The sequence below is a fragment of the Lagopus leucura genome, unplaced genomic scaffold, assembly GCF_019238085.1.
Source record: "Lagopus leucura isolate 7727_CA_CO unplaced genomic scaffold, USGS_WTPT01 Super-Scaffold_100004, whole genome shotgun sequence".
Lineage (NCBI taxonomy): Eukaryota > Metazoa > Chordata > Aves > Galliformes > Phasianidae > Lagopus > Lagopus leucura.
The window spans coordinates 8,698,616-8,724,796 of NW_024962264.1; the positions used below are offsets into that span (position 1 = coordinate 8,698,616).

The 26,181-nt window shown below is 40.0% G+C and overlaps 1 protein-coding gene across 4 annotated transcripts in view; it reads right to left on the reverse strand.

Annotated features, from left to right (window-relative positions):
* SLC7A11 (solute carrier family 7 member 11) overlaps positions 1-26,181 on the reverse strand; it is a 288,216-nt gene that overhangs the window by 72,658 nt on the left and 189,377 nt on the right. For all 4 annotated transcript variants that reach the window (XM_042871066.1, XM_042871068.1, XM_042871067.1 and 1 more), the window contains 5 exons: positions 23,030-23,106; positions 22,351-22,446; positions 2,751-2,816; positions 975-1,148; positions 285-420 (listed from right to left, as the gene is read on the reverse strand). The gene's annotated coding sequence lies outside the window, so the exon portion shown is untranslated. The remainder of the gene's footprint in view (positions 1-284; positions 421-974; positions 1,149-2,750; positions 2,817-22,350; positions 22,447-23,029; positions 23,107-26,181) is intronic.

The window sequence follows — 26,181 nt, forward strand, 5'->3', positions numbered from 1 at the left end:
CTGTGAGTAATGAACAAAAGGGAATTTTTCACACTGCTTTTCCACCAATAGAACAATTCATAGCCTCCAAATGACTGTGGACAACAGGTCCGGAGAATCCCGTTTTCACCATTAGCTTACATTCACACTTCCCCTTTCTTGTAGCTAACGTCACAGGTCTCACTGCTTATCCAGTGCCTCCTAAGCTTAACTTTAATCTGATTGATAGCCATATTTCAGTGGGATTTAGGCTGTAAGCCCTTCAATGCACGCTTTGGGTCTTTAATTTACACATGGACACCCACCTACACAACAGAAATGCCTCAGACTGCTTGAACAGGGACAGGTAAGGGCATCTTCTCATCTGGGATATTCATGCTTCCGTGGCTGCTCTGGTTCCACCATCCACCCCAGTTCATTTTAGGCAGGCACCTCTCCAGTCTGCAGTATAAACACATCAACAGACTCAGTCCATTCTCAAAACTCAGCTGGATCCATCACAATGGAAATAAACTCACATGGTACAACATGCTTCTTCTAGTTTTATTGTTAGACCAGAACCAGCCTTCCTCTTAGCTTATGAAGCTGAACAAGAATATCCGCACTTAGGCAGAACTGTTGCGTCCAGTTGCAGGGAGACGAATGACCACCAAAACACTTGCTGGTCTCTGTTTCTTCTCCAAATATTGTTAGATGTGCAAAACTTACTCTTTAGACTGTTGTAATTCCTGTACTTATTGCAGGACACTGTACAACAAGGTTTTCCATCACAACTACATCAGCTGGCATTGGAAGGCAGAATAAATCACTGTCAGCCCAAACAAAGATAGCAAAATCTCTGGCATAGAAACAGATTCACTAACAGCTGAGTAGTTTTGCAAGCTTAGCTTATGTCATTTGTCATTTTTGGTACAATGCAAACACTCTGCACCTCTGCTAGGCAGCTCCTCCACCTTGACTATGTTAACACCGTGACATATGCTAGCGTACGTTACCATAGCTATTCCAGTGCTGGCAAGGTCAACAGGAACGTTCAGCATCTCCAACATTTCTTTTCATTTGTATCTTTTCCAGGGGGAACAGAAACCCTGCCTGGAAAAGGTGGATTCATTACAATATTTCTCTTTTCTTCTTTCAGGATGGGTCATCAGAGACAGACGGAGGTTAGCCTGGGCTCATAAAAAGATACAGAACATGCAGAGTGTGCTGCAAGAACTGTCTCATATTCACCCCTTGCCCTGTTCTAAGTTAATATGAAAACTATGCATGATTAATCTTTTAAAAATTGGAAAAGATGATGCCTAAGGCACCTCTAATCAACTTGCTTGGCGAAGTACATACAGTTCTGCTGTAGTTCTGCACAGCAAATAAGCTACATAGAATTTTAATACAGCAATTACCGCCTGCCACTTCAAGATAATGATTACTTACCAACCCATTTAAGATGCTTGTGTATGTGCATCAGCAAGAGGGATAAATTATGGGCTCCTTCAGCTGAGGAGGCAGCAGACGGGTTTTTACTAGACAGACTACCCCATAGCACTCCAGCAGGGTAAAAGAAGCCATCTAGGTGAGGCAAATTTACAGCAGAGGGTATTTGCTACTATGCCCCTCTGCAATGCTCCAGGGTCAAATACTGGCAGCATCATAAAAACAACAAACAGGACCACCCATCCAAGTTACAACCCCCAGCATTAAAATAAAGCCAGTAGAACACCAAATATCCCTGCACAGGCACATTTGGGAGCAGAAAAAAACACTGACAAATGAGGAAACAGCATTAGGAAAAATGACAAAGAGGGTTGTGAGTACACTCCTGTTCCAAGAGGAGCTTAAAAAAAAAAGAAAAAGAAAAAGAAAAGCATAATTTTCCACTCCCTTGCCCCTTGCTTGTCTCTCTGACCTGTTCCTGAGCTTCTCTGCTTTTCAGACACATCCATATAATCCTTCTGGGCCATAAAAGGCTCTCACAACAAAAGGTGGTGTAGTTCCTCTGCTTATCTAGCATTACACAGCCCAGCTTTAAACCAAGTGCAGCCAGATGGAGAGTCAGAGGTCACTGGTTATTTTTAAGCTCCATCTATCTAGGAAAAGCTTTTTTCATGGACGTTAACTATCAGCTAAGTAACTGTGTGTACTCTAGTGCATGTCAAGATAATATTGTGCTAGATCCAAGCTACAACAAGCTTCTCTCTAGCAACACAAGAGTAATACTATGTGCTATGATGATACAGCGATGGACAAAATTTTGCAGAATCTTGGTTAAGGCAGAAAAATGCAAGAAGCTGCCCCTGGAGAGCAAAAATATACATTATTGCCTATGTAAGTATGGCTGTGTGCAATTTGCTCATACTTGGGACTAGCAGACCCTGGAAACATAAAAAGAAACACATAAGAAATAAGCTATTACTGCCCCCACCCATTGAAGCAGTCAGCTTTCAAAAACAGCCCAGCTTTGTAATGGGTTTCACAACAGTGCGTAGAGTTATTCAGAAATACGAGAGGTGATGATGAGAAGCACTGTAACGCATCAGACAATTGTGGAATTTCTCACCACAGAGGACAGATGCTGAGATAAATTTCTTGTCATTAGTCTTCTCTGAATTTTGATTTTAGAGAAGGAACCCAATGTGTGCACAAAATTTTACCAAGATGATTGTTGGTATTGTATATAACATATTGCATATATATATAATATATATACATTTCACACTCCTTAAGTTTAGTGGGATAATAACCATCCTGTCAAAAGATAACATGGAAACGCTCACAGAAGAATTTTCACTAGAAATCTGAGCACGAGATTTCTTCTCCTCCTCTAGACAGCTCCAAGAGATCTGTAAAAGAGGAACAGATTCCGGTTTTTAAAGTTTGTTAGGAAAGTTTCACATTCAATGTACAAACGTAAATTCAGTAATAAATAAGTAGATAAATCGAAAGTTGTACTACAGATTAAATACTGAAAGGCAGCACCTTTTCAGGCAGAAGACCTCTGAGTTAAAAAATAATGGAATTTCAGAAACACTAATGTCTTTTGCTTTGTTTATCAGCAAAGCAGGAAACGGAGCAGAACAGAAAACGGGCTGATGCTCAGAAGTAGTAAGAATTATGAGGGAAAAATAATAAAGTCATGGTAATACTGAAGTACAGAGCAATACCATTCCAGCAAAAACTGGCTCTACCTAAAGGTCATCTGTGAACAGAAACCTCTCATGAATTAGTACAGTTGCAACGTCTCTGTACAAAATTCAAGAGAAACTGCGTGGTTACTGAGGCAGTGCCACAGTGAGCCCTCATCACACCAAAGAGGTCAGAAGAATAGTGTTCAATAACACATTTTAGAATACCCTTCCTGAGCATTTCCTGAGAAGACACATTTTACTATATTTCATAGCTTTACAAAGATGTGGAGCTCCACTCTCTGACATGTAATGGTGTGACCTCACACTCACGACCACACATTTCCCAGCTCTTAGCTTTGCACTTTCTGTGGTTCTAGTTCTTCCTAAAGTTCTGCCTTCACCAACCCATGGCTCTTGGAGTGTAGCACCATTACACCTGAAGTCAGCACCAAGCATCCCTGACTTCACAGGAGCTGTACGGGATCCAAGACAACAGTGCTACATGGGCAGCAAGGGGCACTCAGTTAGCAAACCTGTTCACTGCTTTGACCACACAACACAGCTTCCTGATTGTGTCACTTGCAGGATTTTATTTTAGAAGAGGACTTCTACTTCATTTTCCCCCTAAGACAGCACATGTGAGTCTGAATATCTAACAGAAGATGAGACAATTCTAGCATCGTATTGCTCACGTTTCTACAGAACAACCTTGCGGAACAGATCCTCCACTTAAAACTTGGCTCATCCTATGTTTAAAGTCTACTCCAACAACAACACATAAAACAGGCCAGCAGACAGCCTTTGCCACCAAGTCTACGGTTTAATGAATAGCTTCTGCATCATTCCTCTGCTGAAAACTCTATATAAGGGAATGTGGGAGGTGGACGTTTTGTAAACATACCATGATATGTGCCTGCATTTCTCACTCCCCTGACAGCTGCCTCATACTTAGGTCTTCTTTCTGGAAATTGCATATCATTGCATGTCAGGTCAGAAAGATTTCAGAGGAAGTATTTCTACCTGCTCTGACTTTGCTGTTAGCAGTTTGTCCATCATGGACTCGAGTACATTTAAAATCAAAATGAAGATGTTACTGAATCACTCACAACGGTGTTCATGTTTTTTTCCTTCAGTTTTAAGTGCACTTCACGTTCCTTAAGATTAATATTTTCTTTTTCATTGAAACATCTTCACTTATTCAGAGTATAGCACGAAGAAATCTTGGGCACGTTAAATTATCAGGGCCACAATCCCAGCTCTTGATCTTTGATTACTTACAATTGTCTCCCTAAATTTAGGGGTATGAAAAAGAGGAATAAAATAACACCAGAACAGAATACAAAGAGGATCAGCATGGGCTGCAATTGGAGATGGAACACGCAGCAGCTGTAAACCTGTGACAACTACATTAAAGAAATACACGGAAACACCCATTGAAAGGGAATCTTCAAGCACATACAAAGAGCAGAGCAAAATGCTAAGCTGTGCAGTGACTTTGGTGCTATGGCAGGCAATGCCACTGCTAGGACTTTTGCTGAATAGGAAACTGCTAACGCACAACCATTGCAGCAAGGACATGACAATAACATGTAGTTCTCATCCCATTTCTGATGAATAGCTTTTGACAATTAAACTTTTAATGCACTCTGAATTTTTCAGCAGTGATTTTTTTTTCTGTGTTTACACTGATATTGAGCAATGCTGGCAGCAGTGCTTCTACCTGTAGGACAACAGAGGACCACAAAGCCACTTGCATTCTGCTTTAATGTAGTGCTAAGACCAGTGTTAGATAGGTGACAGCAGAAGCAGCTTCATCAGAACCAAATGACTATGGCATGTGATTTCTTTTACAGTATATTTCACCATTTATACTGCATATTAGTAACCTTCAGCAAAGTGTGAGGTATCACTGAAAACTGTACGCTGGCCAAAATAGAGCTAGTCTCTAACTCCACTGATAAGCTTCTAAAATCACCATACAATCACAGAATCACTTTTACTGGAAGGGACCCGTAACAGTCATCTAGTCCTACTGCCCTGCAATGAACAGGGACACCTACAGATGATCAGGCTGCTCAGAGCCCCATCCAGCCTGACCTAGAATGTCTCCAGGGATGGGACTTCCACCACACCTCTGGCTGACCCATTCCAGTGCCTCACCATCCTTAAAGTAAAAAACTTCTTCCTTAAATCCAGTCTACATCTCTCCTCTTTTAGTTTGAAACCATTTTCATTTGTACTTTTACAGTGAACCCCGCTAAAGAGTGTCCCCTTCTTCCTTACAGCCCCTTTTAGATACTGAAAGGTCATTATCAGGTCTTCCTGGAGCCTTCTCTTCTTCAGGCTGAACAGCTCCAGCTCTCTCAGTCCATCCTTGTGGGGAAGGTGTTCCATCTGTTGGATCTTGTTAAAGTTATATTATTATTCCAATAACATAACAGGAGGGTGGGTATTAAGTCATTATTCAAGTTTGCAGTTGCACCTCTGTCGTAACGTTTCTTTTTCAGCAGTGACACAAGGGCAAAATGGTGCCACTCAAATTCAATAGGAAAAGATGGAAAAAATCCAAATATTCCCAAATGCACAAAAACAGAGGAGTTTGTACAAGTCTAAGTTTCAGTAACAGGCGTATAATAGAAGACAAAACTAAATGTAGCTTTACGCCAGTAAAATATACTGCATAAACACAACAAAATCCCTGTGGAGAACAAGAGAAATAGGCTGTTCCTAAAACAAAGGTCTCTCACTGGTCTAAATGAATGTGCTAGTCTCATACCTGCAGAAAAAAAAAAACCCACAACTTCTATGTATATTCACTGGAGGGTTGACTTAACAAATGAATCCCCTAGAGTTTTCACAATGCCCAGAGATGGTAATTTGGGCTCAGCAAGACTCCTCTTCTTGCAGCAGAAAGGAAAGCCTACTGAAGATGAACAAGTAGGTAGGCCTTCTTTCATTTTGCAAGGTCACAAGCATGCTGATTACAGCACGGGAGCAATTTTTGAAGAAATATTGCTTGCACACCTGAGGGATGTGGTGAGTAGTGAGCTGACCTTCCAAGCATTTCCCCAACCTCTGCAGAGTTTCCAATAGTATCTCTTTGCTGTTACAGAGGCAGGTTTTCTTAATGTAAAGATAAAAGAAAGGATGGTACCTTACTGAGAGAGAAAACTGAAGCTGTCCACCATGTAAATGAATGACCTCAGTCCACCACGTTTTAGCAGCATTTCCCAATCCCAAAGCCGCTTCCTAACATGATTCCAAAAGGCATGCCACGGGCACTACACAAACTAGCTGGTTTTTCAAAGACAGTTACGATCAATACAGACCTCGTAGCAGCTTTACAAAATCAGTTGTGCCAGCGCCAGCACCCCAATTTAATTTCTGCTCAGGTAATTGCAACACAATGAGCAGCCTCTTGCGAGCCCCAGCCACCCACCTTTCTGGTTCTCCATTTCATCTACAAAACCACTCAACACAGTCGAGCACTCTTCAGAGACTATTGCATTTCAGCGGTGGGCAAAGGTAACTTTGTGAAGCTCAGCCTTACCATACGCTGTGGAGGTCTCAGCAAGTTGAAGTTAGCACACAAATATGATATTTTCTTTCTGAAGGCATTGTAAACACTTGAAGAGATTATTTTAACTTCAGACAGTCCTGGGGAGAACTTTTCTCTTTTGAAATTCAAAACTTTCCAATAAGAAAAGCTAATTCCCAACAAGATAATTACCATCAATTTTTACTATACACTTTTCACAATATTGCATATCTTATTTTACAGATAGCCTTTTTTCAGGCTTCAGACAGGAGAGGTCATGAGCTCCTAGAACATCCCAGTTACAGTGGGCTCCACAGATTGTTTGTGCCTAAGCATGAAAGGTCCATGAAGTGAAAAGGTTCGATTGTTGCATCTAAATCCAGACTCAGCTGTTATTCTGCAGCTGTTCACTTCAAACCTCTGTTTTCTTTACTGTATATTTGTTTTAGCCTACAAAGGAGGCAAGAGTCCTTTCTTCTAGAGTTATTCTCTAGAAGTAAATCCATGGTAACCTGTGTGGACATAGCTCTGATGCAAAATCAGAGTTAAGTACAACATCGGGATTCATTGTCCTGGGGGTAACGTTTACGACAGCAGTTAAATATGACACATTTTAATTAAAATGCAAAATGCTAGGATGGATATTTTTTTTCTTTTTATAGTTTTGTGGCCAGGCTGCTCTGTAGTAATTTAGGAGTCATCTTATTATTATGATCTTCATCATAATTATTTTTCTTTGTTTAATGTTCAAACAAAGTTTCATTTCCATCTTCCACTTCATTTTACAGATTTTGATCTTACCAGCAGCCTGGAGAGCTTTGCTTAATTCTTCTACATGTTAGGACCAAAGAAGAGAACTAATTAAAAGGAAAATCTGCTAAGTACAAAGAAGGTTCTAAAGAGAAAAAAAATATATAAAAGAGAAGTACAACAACAATTGCCAATAAATGAATACCTAATCAACAAGCAGAATTGTTGAGGTATTACTCCAAGCAGTTATTCTCCTAAGGAATTTTGCTCTTCTTCACTAAGCCTGGAAACAAATTTCTAACCATATTTTCACGAGGTTATAATGCATCCAGTTTTCCTACCACAATGTGCATTACAGAAGTCCCAACTGTTAGAACTTGTCTGAAATGAGGAATTACTAAAGTCACAGATAACACTTCTTCCCTCACTTTCACTGAAAAATTTCATCTAAATTCATTAGAATTCAGGCTTTACAGAGTCCTGCAAGACCAAATCCTCATCTTTTTAGGCACTGATGGAAATTTAGTGATGCATTACCAGCTCACATCTCCCACTCCCTTCTGTATGTTCATCATGTCCTAATGGGAAAAATAATGTTGTATCTAGGGAAGCAGTATGTTTGCTGTTTTTATTTGAAAATAAAATAATTAACTTGAAAACAGGCATGAATGTACATAGATATTTTTTCTGAAAATATAGCAGAATCGTTTGCACTAACTACATGAAGTCACTAATGACTGTGTTGGTGATGCAACTAAACTACTGCCCCTCTATTTATTACAGAAATTATGAGATCTGAATATGAATTACGTAACAATTGATGTGTGCCAATCCAGCTATCTTTCTCTTAACAGCTGTGATGTCCAAAATGTTATCATCCCCCTAGATTGGTCCTTGCTGACTATTAAAAACAAGTTCTAGTGGACATAAGAATACCATCTGCACATACGAGAGAAGAGCAGAATGTTTCACACTGATGAATTTAGCAAAGCAGAAAAGCCAGGAAGTCACTGTTAACCTCTCACCACTTTGACACTGATCCAAGTGCCCGGATATTGATGCCTCAGCCACATGCAATGCTTCCGGGTATCCCTCTGCCTCAGCTGATGTTACAGGTAGGTCATGAGTACACCATTCTTCCAGTTTCACATCTGCCAGTCCTACGAAAGCTGTATCAGCAACGTAAAATGCTTTAGGTGCCTACAATTAAGTACCTGAATCACTACCCTTTTATCTGTCTTTTGCAGTCTGAGAACTATCAGCTCATAAATACATGACATACATCTAGTTCTGAGTGCCACTTTGTCTACCACAACCTACTGGCACTGGGACACTCAGTACTTTGCTTTAGAAAATGGTCAGATTTCCCCCTACCATGCACTCAGAAGATGTGCACCCTTCAAGTGGAAGGTAGACCACACTTGAGATAAGTACATTTAATATTCAAATTTATGCATCAAACAGACAAGGCTGGGGCAGGACAAATTGCAGAGCGTTTAGAAGGCAGTATTTCAAGAATCAAACTGCAGCTCCCACATCCATCCCCAGCTCCACCAAAATGCACTCCAGGGTACACCACCAGAGCTCCTCTGCAAGTTGCAGAGATGCCACTCCTTGTAATACTCAAATTGCATTTCCTCCCTGAAAGAAACACTAACCCCCACATCCAGACCTTGTGAGAAGAAACAAAGATTAGAATTTAGAAAACTAACAAAATTATACTCTCCAGCTATTGGGGTTTCAGGAGACTGGCAGAAATTACCAGCACAGACACTTGCTTTGAATTACAAAAAGCAATAGGGAGACCGACTTGTTAAGCTTTCAAAATTGCTTTCATTCCATTTACACTGAAGAAATCACACAGTGCTCAACACTTCTAATTTTCAATCACAGCTAGCCAACCTTGATCCCATGGTCTCCTATTAATTTTTCCTTCTCACAGACCCAACCAGCTATATTAGTTCACCGTTTTAACGTGCTTTCACCCTGTGTAATTTAAATTCCAATGGCCAAGCTGCGAATTTCTATTGCAGGCATCTCTTAAATTGGATGTAGGGACTTAGACAGCTGCTGTTATCAGGGAACACTCGATCGTTTATTACTGATATGCCTGAGGTGTGTATCCAAGACAGTCCTGGTGTCTTACGTATAACAGACAGTTCTGCGCTTTCAACGTTGTCCAGAACCAAAAGGTCTATACATAAGAGCTGCACTATAATGTAAATAACATCATATGAATGCCAGTGTTAGTGCATGCACACATCCCAAAGCAGAAGACCTCTACGCCTTTTCCTTAGTGCTGCTGTTTGTGATCAATTCCACGTGCCCCTCCAAATCCTGTAGGATTTATATCCCGTTATTCTGTAGGTATAGACAGTAACACATAAAAATCAGGATTTCAGTGTCAGGTTTTGTACCAAGTTATTGTCATTAAATTTTCCAGTAAAGCCAGCGCAAACACTTGCCATACCTAGGTGGTCTACAGCTTGTTCAATTGTGGCTGTGGCCCCAGTTTACCTCATGGACAGCACCAAAACATTTGCAATCAAAAAGCATTATTATTAAATTTTACAAGAGGATAAACTGAGAAAGGAGAAGACTTCCAAGCAAGCCTAGACTTCAACTGGGTGAGTATTCACGTCGACAGCTTTTTCACCCTGATGCTGCTATTGCTCTTTGGTTTAAGACATTTCTGAATTTATTTATATAACCGCCAACTGCTAGGTTTAGATGACTAAGCTTTCATAGGTCAGACAAGTTAGGCTTCAGATCAGCCATAGATTTTGCCATAGGCTCTGTTAAAAAAGTACGTTGAAGTCGGGATCATATGACCTGTTTCACATCACTACACGCAGAATGAGATCAGTCTTGCCCCAGACATCCATCTTCATTCCACTGACTGTAAATGGAGCCAAGTTGTTTCCCCAGGTGGAGAACATGAGGTGCAGGAACACTTCTTTACATCATGAGACCGTATTTTATACCTATTTGCTGAATATAAACCATCAGATACTACTGAGTTCAGGGAACTGGGCTTGTTTAGCTTGGAGAAGGCTCCAGTGAGACCTCATTATGGCCTTCCAATATTTGAAAGGAGCAAATGAACAGGAGGAGGAATTGTTGCTTATGAGGGTGAACAGTAATAGGACAAGGGAGAATGGTTTTAAACTGAGACGGGGGAGGTTTGGGTTAGACATAAGGAGGAAGTTTTTCACACAGAGGGTGGTGAGGCACTGGAACAGGTTGCCCAAGGAGGTTGTGGAAGCCCCATCCCTGGAGGCATTCAAGGCCAGGATGGATGTGGCTCTGGGCAGGTTGGTTTAGTGGTGGGTGGCCCTGCCCACGGCAGGGGGCTTGAAAATCAATAATCATTGTGGTCCTTTTCAACCAAGGCCATTCTATGACTCTATGATTCAGTAAAGTCCACACAGAATGGCCTGGATTGGAACAGACCCTAAGGATCATCAAGTTCCAAAGTTCCAGCCCCCTGTCACAGGCAGGGCCCACCAACCTCCAGATCTGGTACTAGACCAGGTTGTCCAGAGCTCTATCCAACCTGCTCTTGAACACCTCCAGAGATGGAGCATCCACAGCTACTCTGGGCAGCCTGTTCCAGCATGTCACTGCTCTCTCTTCCCCCTGACACCCAACCTAAGCCTTCCCTCCTTGAGCTTAAAACCATTCCCCTTTGTCCTAAATGATTAAAATGATTATTTGCAGTCTGAGATGATTCAAGGTTTGTTTATATTTTACAAGCTTAGGAAAATATATTAATAATACTACAAAATAACGCAACAACAGCATAATGTCCCTTGCACTGCAGGGTCTGACTTTTTAAAAACTAAGGCAAAGTCTGCATTTCAGTACCACTGAATACTTAAGGGTAAATTACAGTTTCATTTCTTTAAAGGCCTAATACTTGACAGCTAACAACCATCGATACCTCCCTTCCAAAACAGGCCTGAAATCATAGGCATTACTTTGTGAAAATACAGTTTAGTTCACATGAGTTCATATTTTAAGTCTTCAGAAAGTAAACTAAAAACAAAAAAACAAAAAACCCAAAAACCAGCAATCCAAGAGCTTTCCTGTAATTGAAGCCCTATAAACAAGTACTGCTGAACAGCAAATTACCTTTTAATGTTACACAGTTAAACAAAGTCTTTCAAATGAGAAAAGATCATGTAAACTACTGAGAAAGCAATAGTTCTTATGCTTGAATGTGCCTTAAATGGAAAGATTTTGTAACTGGTACCTTCACCAGAAAAGGTTTTGCTGATCCAACACTTAGCAGCTTCCTTTCCATCCCATTCGTGTGATACTGGGGGTAGGAACAACAGATGTCAGGCAGGACTTATTTAAGGATGGCTATTAGAACACGTTGTGTTTTCATTTGAAAACAAAGGTACCAGCATTCTGAAGTTACAGTTTTATTAATAAATGGTGAACCGAAGGTTCATCCTCTGATTGGTTCCCTTGCATAAGTGTGTGTCCATTTTCAGGGATGTCTGCTCGTGACATCACATACAATCTAGGTTTCCAAACTCTAAGAAATTTTTGCAAGTTAAAATCTCCTTTGAAGTTATTTAATGTCTCTAGCAGTTATGCTGAGACTTCATTCAAAAAATTAACCTCAGAAACTGTTGAGCTAGAGCTCCCTGTCAGCAGTTTCCAGAACAAGCTCTGTCATTCCACAGGCAGCACTACATTTATAACAACTGTCAGTCCTATAAACGTAGCCTTGGGCGTTAGAAGTCAGACAATAAAAGCCATGTATTTTATTCCCAGCATAACAACAGCAACAACCAAAAAGGATTGCATGCAAGCACCTGCTGTTTCCCTAGGAAGGACAGAATCATACACTGATGTTACAGAACCCTGGTCACTGACACCTCAAGTCGGCATACCCTTCACAAGTCCATTAGGATTAACGAGTCGTATTTATAAGGATTGAATTTTGGAGAATAATCAGAGATAAGAAATAGAACAATGGGATGAAGTGAGGAATAGGAAAGCAAGCATTAGTCTTCATGCCCACATCCCATGTGCTCACAGGGGGCTGGTTAACTTCCCATTCAGCTTTCTGAGTTTCTTCTGCTTCCATAGCGAAGCTCAGAGGGTGACCGTGGTTGCAGACTCACACGCTCTGGAGCTTGAAAGCTTCATGTGTTAAATACCTAACACAGTACTACATCTGCCCTGGAAAACAATCCTGACCTGGCAGAAGAATCAACTTCACAGTTTTATAGATCTGTTACACTTATAATTAGCAGAACTATAGAAAACTAATACATGCCCTACAGCACCAGTTAACACAACAAGTCAGTGCTTAGCAAAACACTTCAGGCTAGGATCATTATAAACTGTTCAAATAAGGACACTGTATTGCAGCAGCTTTATCTCCGCTCCTTCAGAATTAATCAGACCTTTAGTCACTTGTTTTGCTGACTACTCGAGTCCTGGCCTTCTCAGGACAGAATAATTCTGTTTTACCTGGGCTGGTACGAGCATCACAAGGAAAAGTAATGAAAGAATAACTTCTATTAAAAATTAAGCTCATTTAAAACCTGAAATTTTTGAAGTGAACACATTTCATCATTTCCAGCTCGGCATTTTGTTCCCAACATTAACAACGCGTGATTCAACAGTTTGCCTAAAAATCAATCAATCAATCACACGTGCCAATATATCTATACCTTTCACTGGTTCTTTTAAATGTGGACGATCGTCCCAGGATCTGCAGTTTCCATTTGCAGCTCAAACTGTGCAACACACGGGCCAAAGTTTACAATCAGATCGATTCAAATCAAGTGCAACTTTTTAAAAAAGGTATTAACTATTGATCTCTTTTGGCTGCTGCTATCTTAACTTCTTGAATTTAGCCGTGAATATTTACATCAGCAAAAGTCAGATGAATAGCTAGAAAATATATCAGGTCTCTATTGGAACTTTTTATAGCTATAATATGCCCCAGAAAAAAAACAAAACAAACAAACAAAAAAAAAAGCAGCTATGTTTTAAAAAAGCACGGATTCTCCTTTGTGCCGTTTCGATCACTTATGACATACTACTGAATGTGGTCATTTTGAGGTCACCAAAAAAGGTTTAGCTTGGCTGGAAGGGTGATCAGAGTACTGACACGTTTCTCCTTTTGCTAGTCTGGCCAAAAGGAGGCTGCCACCTGAATGATACATTCTTGAGCTGGATGAGATGCATGCAGAGAAAGCTCCCAGGCACTGACTGACAGCAGCTATTGCAGTCACTCATCCTTATAGAAAACATATTTTCTGTTAATACCTGTAAGTTCCTCTGCCAACAGGAATTTCCAAAATTTGGATTATATGGCTTCAACACTCCTTATTGATCTATTTTATTTTTTTATTGGAGTGTGGCTAGAAGCAAGATGATCTGTTTCCTATAATGTTCTGACCTTCCCTTAAGCTTGGCAAAATCTCAGGCATAGCTGACAGTAAGGATGTCAAGTGAAAAATAGATTTGGAAAGAGCTTTTGAAAAATCACTTTCCAGTTAAAGGTCACTGAACACTAGTTAAATTATATAAGGAGAGTGGGAATTAAGATTATGCACCTTTGGCTGTTTTCCTGCTTCACAGAATATGAGAACAATTAATAATGCAAAGAGCTTACAGTATTTAATGATGCAGAGCGCTTAGCAGAAATATCCAAGCTATTCCTAAGACACCACAACAAAGACCAAACTGTCTAAAGGAGGCTTGCTTTTCTGCCTGCACTGGGTATCTTCTTGTTCCTTTGTGATTTCTGAGAGCTCTACCCTACTCATAACTTCTTTCCTGAAGAAGAAAAGATGAGCACAATCCAGAATTCCCCTTCCTTAATGAACCTCCCATACAAAGACTCCAAAGCTTTACATTCTGTCCTCAATTACCCCCAAACCTCCAGTCTACTTCAAAACAAACGTACCCAGGGAGAAGGGGGAAATTAACAACGTGGATTAATAACCAGATAAAAGAGATGGAAAAAAATGGCCAAGTTTTGCACCAGAGGGAAGCTGCCGGTGAGGTCTGAGCTACATCCCATTTTGCATCCCCAACATCTGCGTGGATAAACAGTCTGAGAAGAAAGGAGAGAACAAGGTGCCACCTGTGCCAGTGATGCTAAATAATTCAGAGCATCCTGTCTGGGTTCCAGTTAGTGTACTGGTTTGTTAGAAAAAAGAAAGATGGGAACTGTGGAAGTTAATCTGCTGTTTTAACATTTCTCTGAGGTATGCATTCAAAATAACAGATGATCAAAGGTAACAAGGAAAACATTTGGTTGACGACTTCACTTACACCTTCTCGATAGCAGTTCTTAGAGTAAAGCTGAAAACATGCAAAGTCAAGCATACAGAAAAAGGAGCTGGGGAGGACCAGCTAAGAAGAAGAGAGTCCAAAAGCTGGGCACCTCAGGACTTGTGCCTGGCAACACCTTCCCCCTTCCCTCCTTCTGAGGCAGGTAATGGCTGTGGATTCGAATCCCTCATTACAGTGCAATTAGACACGCTGGGACGCGCTGTGCAGCAAGGACTGTGCAGTACAGCTCTGGGAGCCTGCTGGGCTCTGGTGCCAGTCTGCCCAGGAGAGCAATGAAATGAGTAAGAACACACCTAGCACCACACCTGAGCAACACAGGCACCCGCTTCAGAGAGATCCTAACAGATTAAGTATCTGATGACCCTTATGCACAGCTCGCCTTTTTCTACTAAGAAAAAAATAATAATCTAAAATAAAATTTGGCACAAACCCACACCAACTCCCACATGAAACTGAAGCGTTCTGAAACTCTACATACTTAGTTGATCAAATCTTTCTTTCTTACTCACTCTAGACACAGAGTGATCCAGTAAAGCCGAGATGATGAAATCATCCAGTTCACAGTTTTAATTAACTGGGAAAAAAATATCCCTCATTCATTTAGGAGATGTGCATAAGGAAGAACAGAAAGCGAGTGGATGGAAGCACAGAAAAAGAATGCTTCATCTCAGAGAACTAGCAACTTCATTTTGGAGTTCTGAAAATGTTTTTCCTATCATCCAAGTGTACTTAGTGCACACCTCATCAATCTACAGACTCATGTTAGATATGCACATCTCTTACAGACGCGTGTTTTCTTTGTCAGGTCAATCTCAGCTCATCATAGCAGACTAAAAATGAGCATACAGATGTAACAGCCTTATTATTTTCTTAATTTAAGGTATGCACCTAATCCAGCATTTCAGAAGAATAATACTCCTTTAACTGTAAAATAATAGAATCGGGGACTGGCTTTAGAAAAAGCACAGGGCTTTCAGCAAATCAAAGTTTTGAGCAAGAGGTTGCATTTCATCTCGACTATTGATGTTTTTCCCCTATTATGGACGCCGGTATTTTTGTTTTCCTGGAGTAAAAGGCAACTGAGAAGTGCTCCACCTCAGTAGGGACTGAGCACCAGCAGTACTACTACTGTGCTCCTCATTAATACATCTGAAGTAAGGGAGCATGGCTAGAAAAAAAAGAGGTGAAGCCAGACAAGAAGAAAAAATTCTGTTTCTGATGAAACCTCTCATGAAATGATTTAGTCCCACTGTCCGACTGACTTATGTATTCTCTCCTTTCTTATTCTCTCCCCAGCATTCATCTCACCTGAATAATCATTATCAGAGCATCCTACACTGTGGTTCCTTTTTTTTTCAGCACCACATCCAATGCCACCAGTTTCTTCAGCGTGAAAGACAAGAACAAATGCCTGTCTTTTCTTTGTCATGGATTTCATGCCAGAAGGAAAGGCAGTGCTATATAGAAACCCTATTTTTGTCATCATAAGCATAAACAAAAGCTGTTTGAGCTATATCTGTATTAGCAGCCTTAGACAGTTCTCCTCCACAAGGCAGGAGTGCATACCTGCTCCTCAATTCGACATCTGCATGTATCCCAAGCAAGCACAATCTTTTCTTTATTCCTGAAATCTAGCTTCTACACCAAGGACACCTGAACAGATCATAGCTAACCCCTGCACGTAGTCCAGGTGCAGCTTAGCTCAAGTCCTACAGGCTGCTATGGACTATGCCACCAGAAGTATTTCATTAAGAAAAGCAATTCCTTCCAACTTCCTTAGATTTGGGAGCTTGGCAAGAAAATGCAGACGTAACTGACAAGTTACATTAACTTCTCCTGGACTCATAAAGTTTTTGGCTGTGATTGAGCAGTCCCTTCATCTATAGCTTGCAAGACACTCAGAAATAAACCATAAATGATTGTTACCTTGTTTAATAGAACCACATACACACTCCTACAGAGGAAAACAATTCACCAAACAAAGCATAAGAAAGTATAAATTACATCCAAATTTTTAAAACTAACCATTTTGACTACAAAGCCCACGACAGTGCATGGATTTTTTTCTCTTGATAGGTGGTCCTTAGATCAAAAGCAACTGGAATACACCAATTCAATTGCTGACCAGGCTAGTTCTGTGTTTGGGTGGCTGCTACCTGCAGCCAAATGAACACCGTATTTGATGTCTGAAAGAGCAAAATAACTCTTCAGGTGTGTTAGAAAAGCATACTGCAAGAGAAACAGGGCAAATGACTGAGCTTTGTAAAAGCGCGAGTAGAAATGAATATGGAAAGGTGCAGAAGATGTAAAAAAAATTGAAAAAGCAGGAGGAAAAGGCAACTGTTCGTGTTTCAAACTATGGTCGTTCCTCACCTCACGCTGCCTATGCCGGGTTCTGGGGAACGCAGCCCAGCTGAGGCTCACCTTGTAGCAAGAATCCCTTTTTTGCCAGAGGCCTGCAGCCAGTACACCAAACACAATCACGCTGAGAACAAGTAAGAACCCTCAGTCCAGATGGGTGTTTTGGTTGAGAACAGCCCATGGCCACAGGGCCCAGAAGGCACGCTGCCACTGCCGGCCTCCCTCCCCACCTGCCTGACAGATGCTGCTGCCCCAGAGGCAGGGATGTCTGACCCACCCAGGAACTCTAAACCCACATCACTTCTCAGCCCATCGTTTTATGGCAAACTGACAGCAGTGGAGCAGGCAGCAAGGGCCTGGTTTCCACGTAACTCCACATAAACTAACATTTACACGCAAAATAACGAAAGGTACATTATACCTTGGTTATACTTTGTCGTTTTTTGGGGTTTTTTTTCCTGCAAAAACAATTGAAAAATTACAGTTCTGCAGATGTCCTAGGTACTGTATCCCTGATGAGCTGTAAAAGAAATATTCTGAGCGTTTTGTTCTTTAGCTCTGTCTGAACCAGGGCTAACGAAGTAAGCCTAGAAAAGACAGTCATCATGAAAATAAAAAAAAAAAGGCAGTAAACTTTCCCAGGGGAAAAAAAAAAGCAATAAGTTCCATAAGTATATGGAACTTAGACACAGGTTGCAAAAATCAAGCACACTGAACACTGAAATTCTACTCCTTAAAGAGTTGCGGGTCTGTTTGCCTGAGGACACAATATTAAGGACAGTATTATTTATAACATACCATAAAGGCACAACTTTAGGTCCTTTTAAAAAGTTACTGATATTGATCTTGGGTTCTTTATACAAGACAATATCTGTTACTTTCCTAAACATTTACTGGACTGAAGCTAAATTTATTTTTTCATATAAAATGAAAGTGTGTCTGACACAATTTACTTTTTTTTATAATGCTATATTAAATCAGCCCAGAGACATTGACAACAGAGTGGTAAATACTTAAGATTACATCTTCTTTCCTACAACATTATTCTTTTCCCTCTCTATCAGATCTACTGTCAAATAACTCAGTTCCTCCTTTTATTCTCACTCTTCAAACACTCTCAGCATCTCAGCTACACTAAGATCATCTGATTCCATTGGCGAGATAAGGAGGCATCAGAAGTCAAAAGATCACTTTGGGCATGGTCCAAAGTTACAGGAGTAAACAGAAAAGAAAGAAAGAAAGAAAAAAAAAAGGTTCAACTGGCTCAACACTGAACCCTAAATATTTACTGTCACTTCAAATGATTGTATGTCACAGTCTCCGTTATTTCAATTAAATGTTTATTTGAAAATGGAAACCGTAAATGGGACAAAACATGTCCAGATAAAAAGCTCTCATAGTCATAATCTTTCTGCTGTCTAGAGATTGTTAGAAGACCAAAAAAAGTACTTATTTCCATTTCTCTAAGAAAAAATCAGAGAAATCTTAGGAAAATAACATTGCCTAGAAGAGCTAGGACAAATCTGCAATTAGTACTCTGATTTGGAATTCCCTGCAGTTTGACAGCTACCTTGCAAGAAACACTACGGATCAACAGGCAATCATTATACACTTCCTTTGGGAAAAAAAAAAAAAAAAAAGCAAATTTTAATCATTCAGTTGAGCTTAGATATGATGGCACAAAACAAACACACCCTGCCATTCACAAACATTTCTCCAGAGAAAGCTTTTGTGTTTGCTTTTCTACAGTCACGTGTTGGGCCAAGCAGGAGGTTGTATTACTTGGCTACTTACGGGCTTTTCCTGCTGCTGTTTTGCTTCTCCTATAACACAGAATCACTTTATTTGAAATTCTGATACAAACCACAGCACTAGGGCAAAGCTCAACATTTCAGGGATCTGCCTTTAGCCATAATTATAGCCTCACCTTTGTGCTCTGCACTTTCAAGGGTGGCAGCTGCTCTAAATTACCACAGGTGGAAATAAAAAAATATATATATAAAAAAATAAAATAAACCCACAGCTTTCTTGAAGGGACACCAAACAAGCTACAAGCTTGTCCACTGACATTTTCCTCCTGGATAACTCAGGCCAGGAGGTCAAAACAATGGCTGACTAACAAGACAGCGTGTAGGGAAAAGGTTACCATTAATAATGCAACAGAAAAGCACTATGTGGACAAGTAATGGTAGAAAAACATACCGGGATGATCAGGAGGATAAAGAGGTCATGAAAGAAATGACTAGATGCTAGTTGGAGAAGCGATGTTCTGAAAAAGGTGCAACACTGTTAAGCTGAACGCCCTTCCAAGTGTTCAGTAACTTCTGCTCCCAAAATATTTCCCTCAGAGGTAGCAAATACAGATGTGCTAATGCTCTTTCTTCACTATTATCATAAGCCAACGCTTGGATGATTTCACGAGATGGCTTTCCTGAACAACTCCTGACTTGCACACTCAAAACAGACAACACAAGGAAGGGTAGCTTGAGAACAGTGTCATTCAGGCAGCTCAGACAGGAGGATTCCCTTCCGACCACAACAACACAAACAGTGGTGGATTTGTCAGCTGATGCCACCCAATACCTTCACACCCACCCCTAAAAGTTTCTTTAGACCGTGCACTAAATGCAACCTTTGGTCTAACAAGTAGACACTGATATTGACAAAAAGACTCATAAAGGATTCCTGAAGTAAGCTATTATCAGCTAACACAGTCAGCTTCAGTGACAAAAAAAAATGTCACGTCCTATCATTTCAACATCTAGAAATAACCACATACAGAACACAGACAATTTAGTAGCATTTTCATAGCCAATACTGGTATATAATGACCTTGTACCGAGCTCAGATGTAGCCTTCAAACCTAGATCTTCTTTCCCCGAACAGTGGAACGCCAACCTTGGGAATGGAAATCCAAAAGCTCCACGAATAAGCAGCACAGGCACTATGGTGCTGATACATCACACCTTTTGAAAAATCTTATGTACCCCACTTTTCTGCAGGCAGCATTGCATTTCAAATCCACTGTGGTACAGACTTGGAAGCTTAAAGTCTGAATGGTGAAGATTTCTGATTTCCAAAACAAAGAAGTAGTAGTATTCTGACAAAGAAAATATCTTTATATGAGAAACAAATAATTTTACGGGTCCAAGGGTGCACAATGCATCTGGATGTTAGTGAACTGGAAACCTCTTTCATTTTCTTACAGCTAAGTATTCCCTAATTCTTCTCTTACACTATTGTAGTCCAGTTACAGCAGACCAAGCCTTGTGTAAGAAGGAAAATAATTACAGCATTTTCTATAAACTACAAGAAAGGCACAGAGTTTAGACAATGGTTTTATAATCAACAGCCCTTTGTATCTATAGCCCATGACCAGAAAATAAAATTTGTCTTTCATAATAATGAGCAAGTGGCTCACTTACAATTCCTTACATGAATAATAAACGTGAGGTGCAAGCCACTGATTGGGATGAAGTAATTACAAGGTAAAAGTGGATTGAAACATTGCTTTCCTTTCCGGTAACAGCTTTAGAAATAGTTTTGCAGTTCAGGTGCATGCAGACAATTCATATGGAGAAAAGGGTGTGTGGGTGGAAGTATGCAATTGTGCAGACAAGAGAGAGAGAGGGTGTAGGAAAGCTGCCTGTTAGTAATCTTTTTGCTAAATAAACCCCTCTCTTACCAACGGCAATATGGAAAATAGATTCAGTAGCCTTGCATTCTCTTTCACTGCTTAACTAAGTGCACTCACAGAGAAGCCTTCAGACACAGCCTTCAAGTACAACACAGTAAAAATTATCTCAGAATGGCTTTGGTGAGGTAGTAGGGAAAGCAGCCTCTGCACAGGATCTTCTACATATGGGAGATAACAAAGGATTCCGTTTCCTAACATCCTTTAATTCTGATCCTGGTTTTGCAATTTTAGCTGATCCTGACTGAAGGCTACTGAAGTAAAGACTTCACAGGACTGGATTGGGATCTTTTAAAAATAGCTAAGATGTACCCATATTGTCAAAAACTACTAAATTTGCTCCCACTCTGTCCTGGCTATAATTGCTGATGTCTCAAAGATCAAACCAAGATTCATCACTGCAAAATGTCTGAGGCAAAAGAACAAAAACTTCAAGAGAAAAATAGGTCTTTATAAGACGATTTTAAAACAAAAATAAGACAATTAGAAATGACTACACTTATTTAAAGATATTACTGCTTCATAAATGCTAACAAATCAATATGAATACAATTGCATGTGTGAATCAGGAAATGTTGCTGCTGTATCTCCAACACCACCCAATCAATATGGAGAAGAGGCTGCCCTGCATTATGTACTAGTTCTTTCTTTTCTGAAATGTCAAACATTTTACCCAGAAGCAGAAGGACTATACTACAGAGACAGAGAAGACAGATTTACAGTCATCTCCCAACTGATTCATTTCCAGAAAAATTAAGCTACATCCTAAGACTCTCCAAATCTCTAATGCTCTTTATGCTTCATTGGCTTTATGCACAGCCCTAAAACTGCTATATGTTAAGACACAAAATCAAAAGCGATCTGGGCTAAGTATTCTCAAGCAGTGACACTCCTGCTGCACTCCTTTTTCTAAGAGTGCAGCATTGGAGGAGAAAACATAAAGAGCTGGTTCGCAGAGCCAGCCAAGGAGCTAAGCAACATTAATCCAGCATCCATCAAGGAAAGGGAATAGCTTTTCATAAAGCTGCTTCTCTTTCTAACCACGTGATATCTCTGTATCAGAGACATACTAGAGAGCTGAAAAGATACAAAGGTGCCGAGACAATGAGTTTTGCTAGACTGTGTGAGCTCCAAGTACCTCAGGCTTAGAAACGCAAAGCAATGGAGAAGCCAGGATACAGGCAGGTAAAGAACACAGGTTTTGTACAACTTAAAGCTTAGTGAGAAGCACATGGAGAGACTAAGGCAACAGAGTACTCAAATAACTCAAAACACGGCAATCTGCAGATTTTGAACTGGCAAATTCTCTTCATCCCTTACTTAACGAACCGATGAAATCACGCTAGACCTAAAGCAGTTATATCTCAACAGTTTGCTGCCATCAGATTTTATTCAGACCACCTGAATTATAAAGCTGACAATCAAAATTTATTTGAGGACACACAGGGAAATGAGACTGTGTCAATCTGTGGGGCAATTCTAATGGGACAAGTTGTCATTTTCTCATAGTTGATGCTCTTAAAAATCAAGAAAAGAGATGGAGAAACAGTGAGCAAATGAATGAATATACCTACCTTTGAAGCATCTAACCCCAAACAGCGTGACAGGATACAGGGAAAGCCTGGATTTCTTCATGAACACATCTGCACAAGCCAATCTGAGCAGCTGTTCTGTGACAAGCATCAGGAAGTAGAGCAGATGGATGGAAGAAGGGTTTGGTTTATACCACAGCAACTCTTACGGCTCTTCAAGCAGGAGGACAGCAGGCCAGGAATGAGATTCAGATGCCTTTCTTATCTATAAGGATCCCTAAGGATTCAACCTCTATCTGGACTGAAATAAAACCACCCCCAGCACTAGTGTCTCTAGAAGTTCCTGTACTCTAAACGCCTGTATTGCCAACAGTAACGTGCATGCCATAAGCCTTCTCCTTGAAAATTCATTTCCTCTCCCCTGTCCACAACAAATCAAACTGAAACAAAACCTTTTCAAGAAGATGAAGATGAGAAGGGGTGACTGAAGTGATGAAAACATTGAGTTCAAAGGAAACAAATGTTTACTATAGTAGTATTTATTATCTTACCTTTGACAAAGAAGAAAAGATAGAGCTCATTTTGTACATATCCATGTCACAGACAAAAAACAGAGGAAGAAAGGATATGACAGAATGACAGAGGTTCCTAGCAACTAAAAACAAACTGCCTACTTTCTCACCCTGTACACGCCAAAGAGTTGAAACTTTTCCACTTTTACCTTGCGATTGAGACTATGCCTCAGGGTGGCAGTCTCTTGACCTAGAAAGGGTCCATCTCAGGTGACACATGGGGTCTCTGCAAGAGAAAGTGCCATTCTATCAGAGACAAACAGGCTCCCATCCCATTCAGTCCACCCGTCCCCCCCCAACTCACCCACTTCTGCACAATTTTTCAAAGCTGGTGTAAGAGCTTGGAAGGATCAGAAGAGACTGCAGTCATCCCCAGTGCTCCTTTACACAGCCACCAACACTGAATCAGCAAACATCCTACAGATCTCACCTCAGACTCAAGGGAGATTGTTATTTGAAAGGGAAATGAAGTAACTCCACATAAGCGATTGATCAAAGAGGGACTCCAAGCTATTGTTCCCATGACACCTCTTGTTGAGTTGACCTCCAGATGAAACCTGAGCCTACAAGTTGCTTATCAGAATACCTCGCACAGTACTGAATGTCAAGTTATTGAGAGCCTAAACGTATTTGCTTAATATCTGGAAGATTATCTTTCTTTATAACACACAAACAATTGGAGGATCAGAGTAATTGTTTCACAACCACAGAGCTTTTTGTTCCTATAATCCACTAACTGGGAAGAGAAGCCAACCAGCATAATGAACAGAGCAGATTAAATTGCTAGCTGTCACACACGAGATAAAAGAGAGAAGTAATTTCTGTGCCTCTGTTGCATGGGCAGGATTCAGTTCCAGAACACATGCAGTCTTGCCAGTTCCTAGCATTATCAATCCATTAGCGAGCCTTCATCTCTCCCACAACAATCCCTTTCCTCAGATGTCTTTTTAAAAATCTCTCTCTGAAGATTTATCCCTTTGTCTCACGGTGTGCTGTCCTTTGTCCAGGCACTGAGGAAGAATAAAGCTCCTGTTTTCCGGCCCTTCCCTGCAGAATAGCTGAGCCAAGAGATCGAAAACACATCCTTCTCTTTTTCTAATAACAATCTCCCTTTTGGGATTCAGGGTTTTCAGAAAACCAGAGGTCTCCAAGAAAATGTTGGTTCTCAAAAACACCACATACACTTCTCCGACACGGTGAAGAGAAACCAGTCGCCATGATAAGAGCATCATCATGAGTGAAATACGCTAAAAGCATTAGATCATGTTAGAGTTTTGGAATGTTTTTAGATGAATCCATGATACAATTAAAGCTGAAGAAATTGATTTTCACATATAACAGAGAAAAAGCAGAGAACTGTAAACAACTGTATATGAAAGACTCTCAAATAAACCAGTGAGAAACACCCACAACAAACACAAAGATGTCTCTAATACAAGTATAAACTATTCAGCTAGTTCTAGCCACAAAGGGTAAATCGCTATGGCCTGAAATACCAATTTTCCACACATAAAAAACAATAATCAAAATTTTTCTTCTAGACTGGCTCAAGAGGATGCAGCACCAAGACCGTACTTTAGCAGAGTTTTCTTATTTACTTTTTCACAGGAAAAAAAAAATAATAATAATTCTACACCTCACCAATGAGCAGACAAGAATTTTGAGTGTCCTGAATTGAAATTTAAGGTACAGTGCATTTCTGTTCATATCCACTCAATAGAAAATTTCAGTCAGCTGTAATTGCAACTCAATTTCCTGTTCTGCGGCCATAGTTTATATTTGTAGGGCCCCTCTAACTTCAAAAAAAGACCTTGATGAACCTGCACTTGCACACAAGAAAACTCAGTGATGCAGAAAATCTGGACCACAAAAGCTCATACAAAACAAGTTGTAAAATTAATTTGAGCCTAATATGTTTCTCATGCATTGAAGAGTCAATACCTGTGCAGACAAGCAGCACTTCACCAAGAATCAGTGCTAGAGAAACTGACTGTGTTTGAAAATTTTTATTTCAAATTAAATTCTAAAGGAAACTTTTTTATATATATTTTTTTATTTTTTTTTTAGATGATTCCACTTGCTCCACAACACATAGGAAAATCTGCAGTTATCGTACTGAAATGTGACATTCCTTTGGCAAAGGGGACATACTGACATGTATCTTGGGTAAGTGGGACACAGCATAAGTCAAAAGAAACTGAAAATGGATCAGAGGATTCAGAACCTAAAAATACCCTTTCTTTCCTTTGTCAACACAGTTTAAGGTGTCTGCCTAAGATTCCGAGGCATCTGAAGTGGATTAAGATGAAAGCCAACACCAGTAGTTTCCTTTGAGCACTCATATGTACGTATTCCATAGATAGGACTTAAAGAGGAACCTAGTTTGGTCAAGAGGAGAATCAGCTCCAGGGCTGAAGGCAAAAAAGAAGATGACAGTAGAATCCTGTGTTTCTCTGATACAATCATAAATGTACACAGAGCAAATATAAAACAAAAGAAAAGATGAAAGCAGGGAGAGAGAACCATCTTGCTGAGAGCTCCTAGCCTTGCAGGCTCCCATTTGACTCAAAAGATGACTTCTTTCACAACTGTTGTATTTATGATATGTTCAAGTTTTGAAGGAACAAGCTCCATTACCCATCAAGTTTGTTTCTCCCATCCTCCACCTTATTAGTCTCTCCACTAAAAATGCATTTTTTATTTTCATTGTGTTTCAAGACAAAGTCCTTTCAACCATGTCATTTAAATTCCATGTATATGTTTTTAAATGAAGAACAGTTGTCTCATATCACTTCTAATGGGATCTAATCTATAGTTTGTCTTCAGAAAAATCTCATAGAACTGTAAATTCAACCACCAACCAAAAGGTATCCCAAACTTCCTCTCTAAAACTGCACTTCAAACTCAGAAGACTATGTAGTCTATAAATTATGATCAGCTAAACTGTGATGCAAACATTTATCTTTGTAGAATGGAAATACTGAATTGCAATGAAAGTGTACAGTGTTTCTATTCTCACGAGGTGTATCTTTATTTTAATCAAAAACATCTAACTATGTAATATTCAATAACTGCATACTATTCTACGTTATTAAGGATCCATGCTTCTGAGAGGATACAGCAAACTTCAAGTTTGGTGTTTATTTTTAGACACCACTTCTACTTCTGCTTCCTAATAATTTGCCATGAATAAATGGAGAGAAAAGGCAAAGACAACCATTAATATATTAATAAACCATTCATTTAACAAAAGGTAAATATTGAAAATGAACACAGAAAGGGAAGAACAGACTTCTGTTTT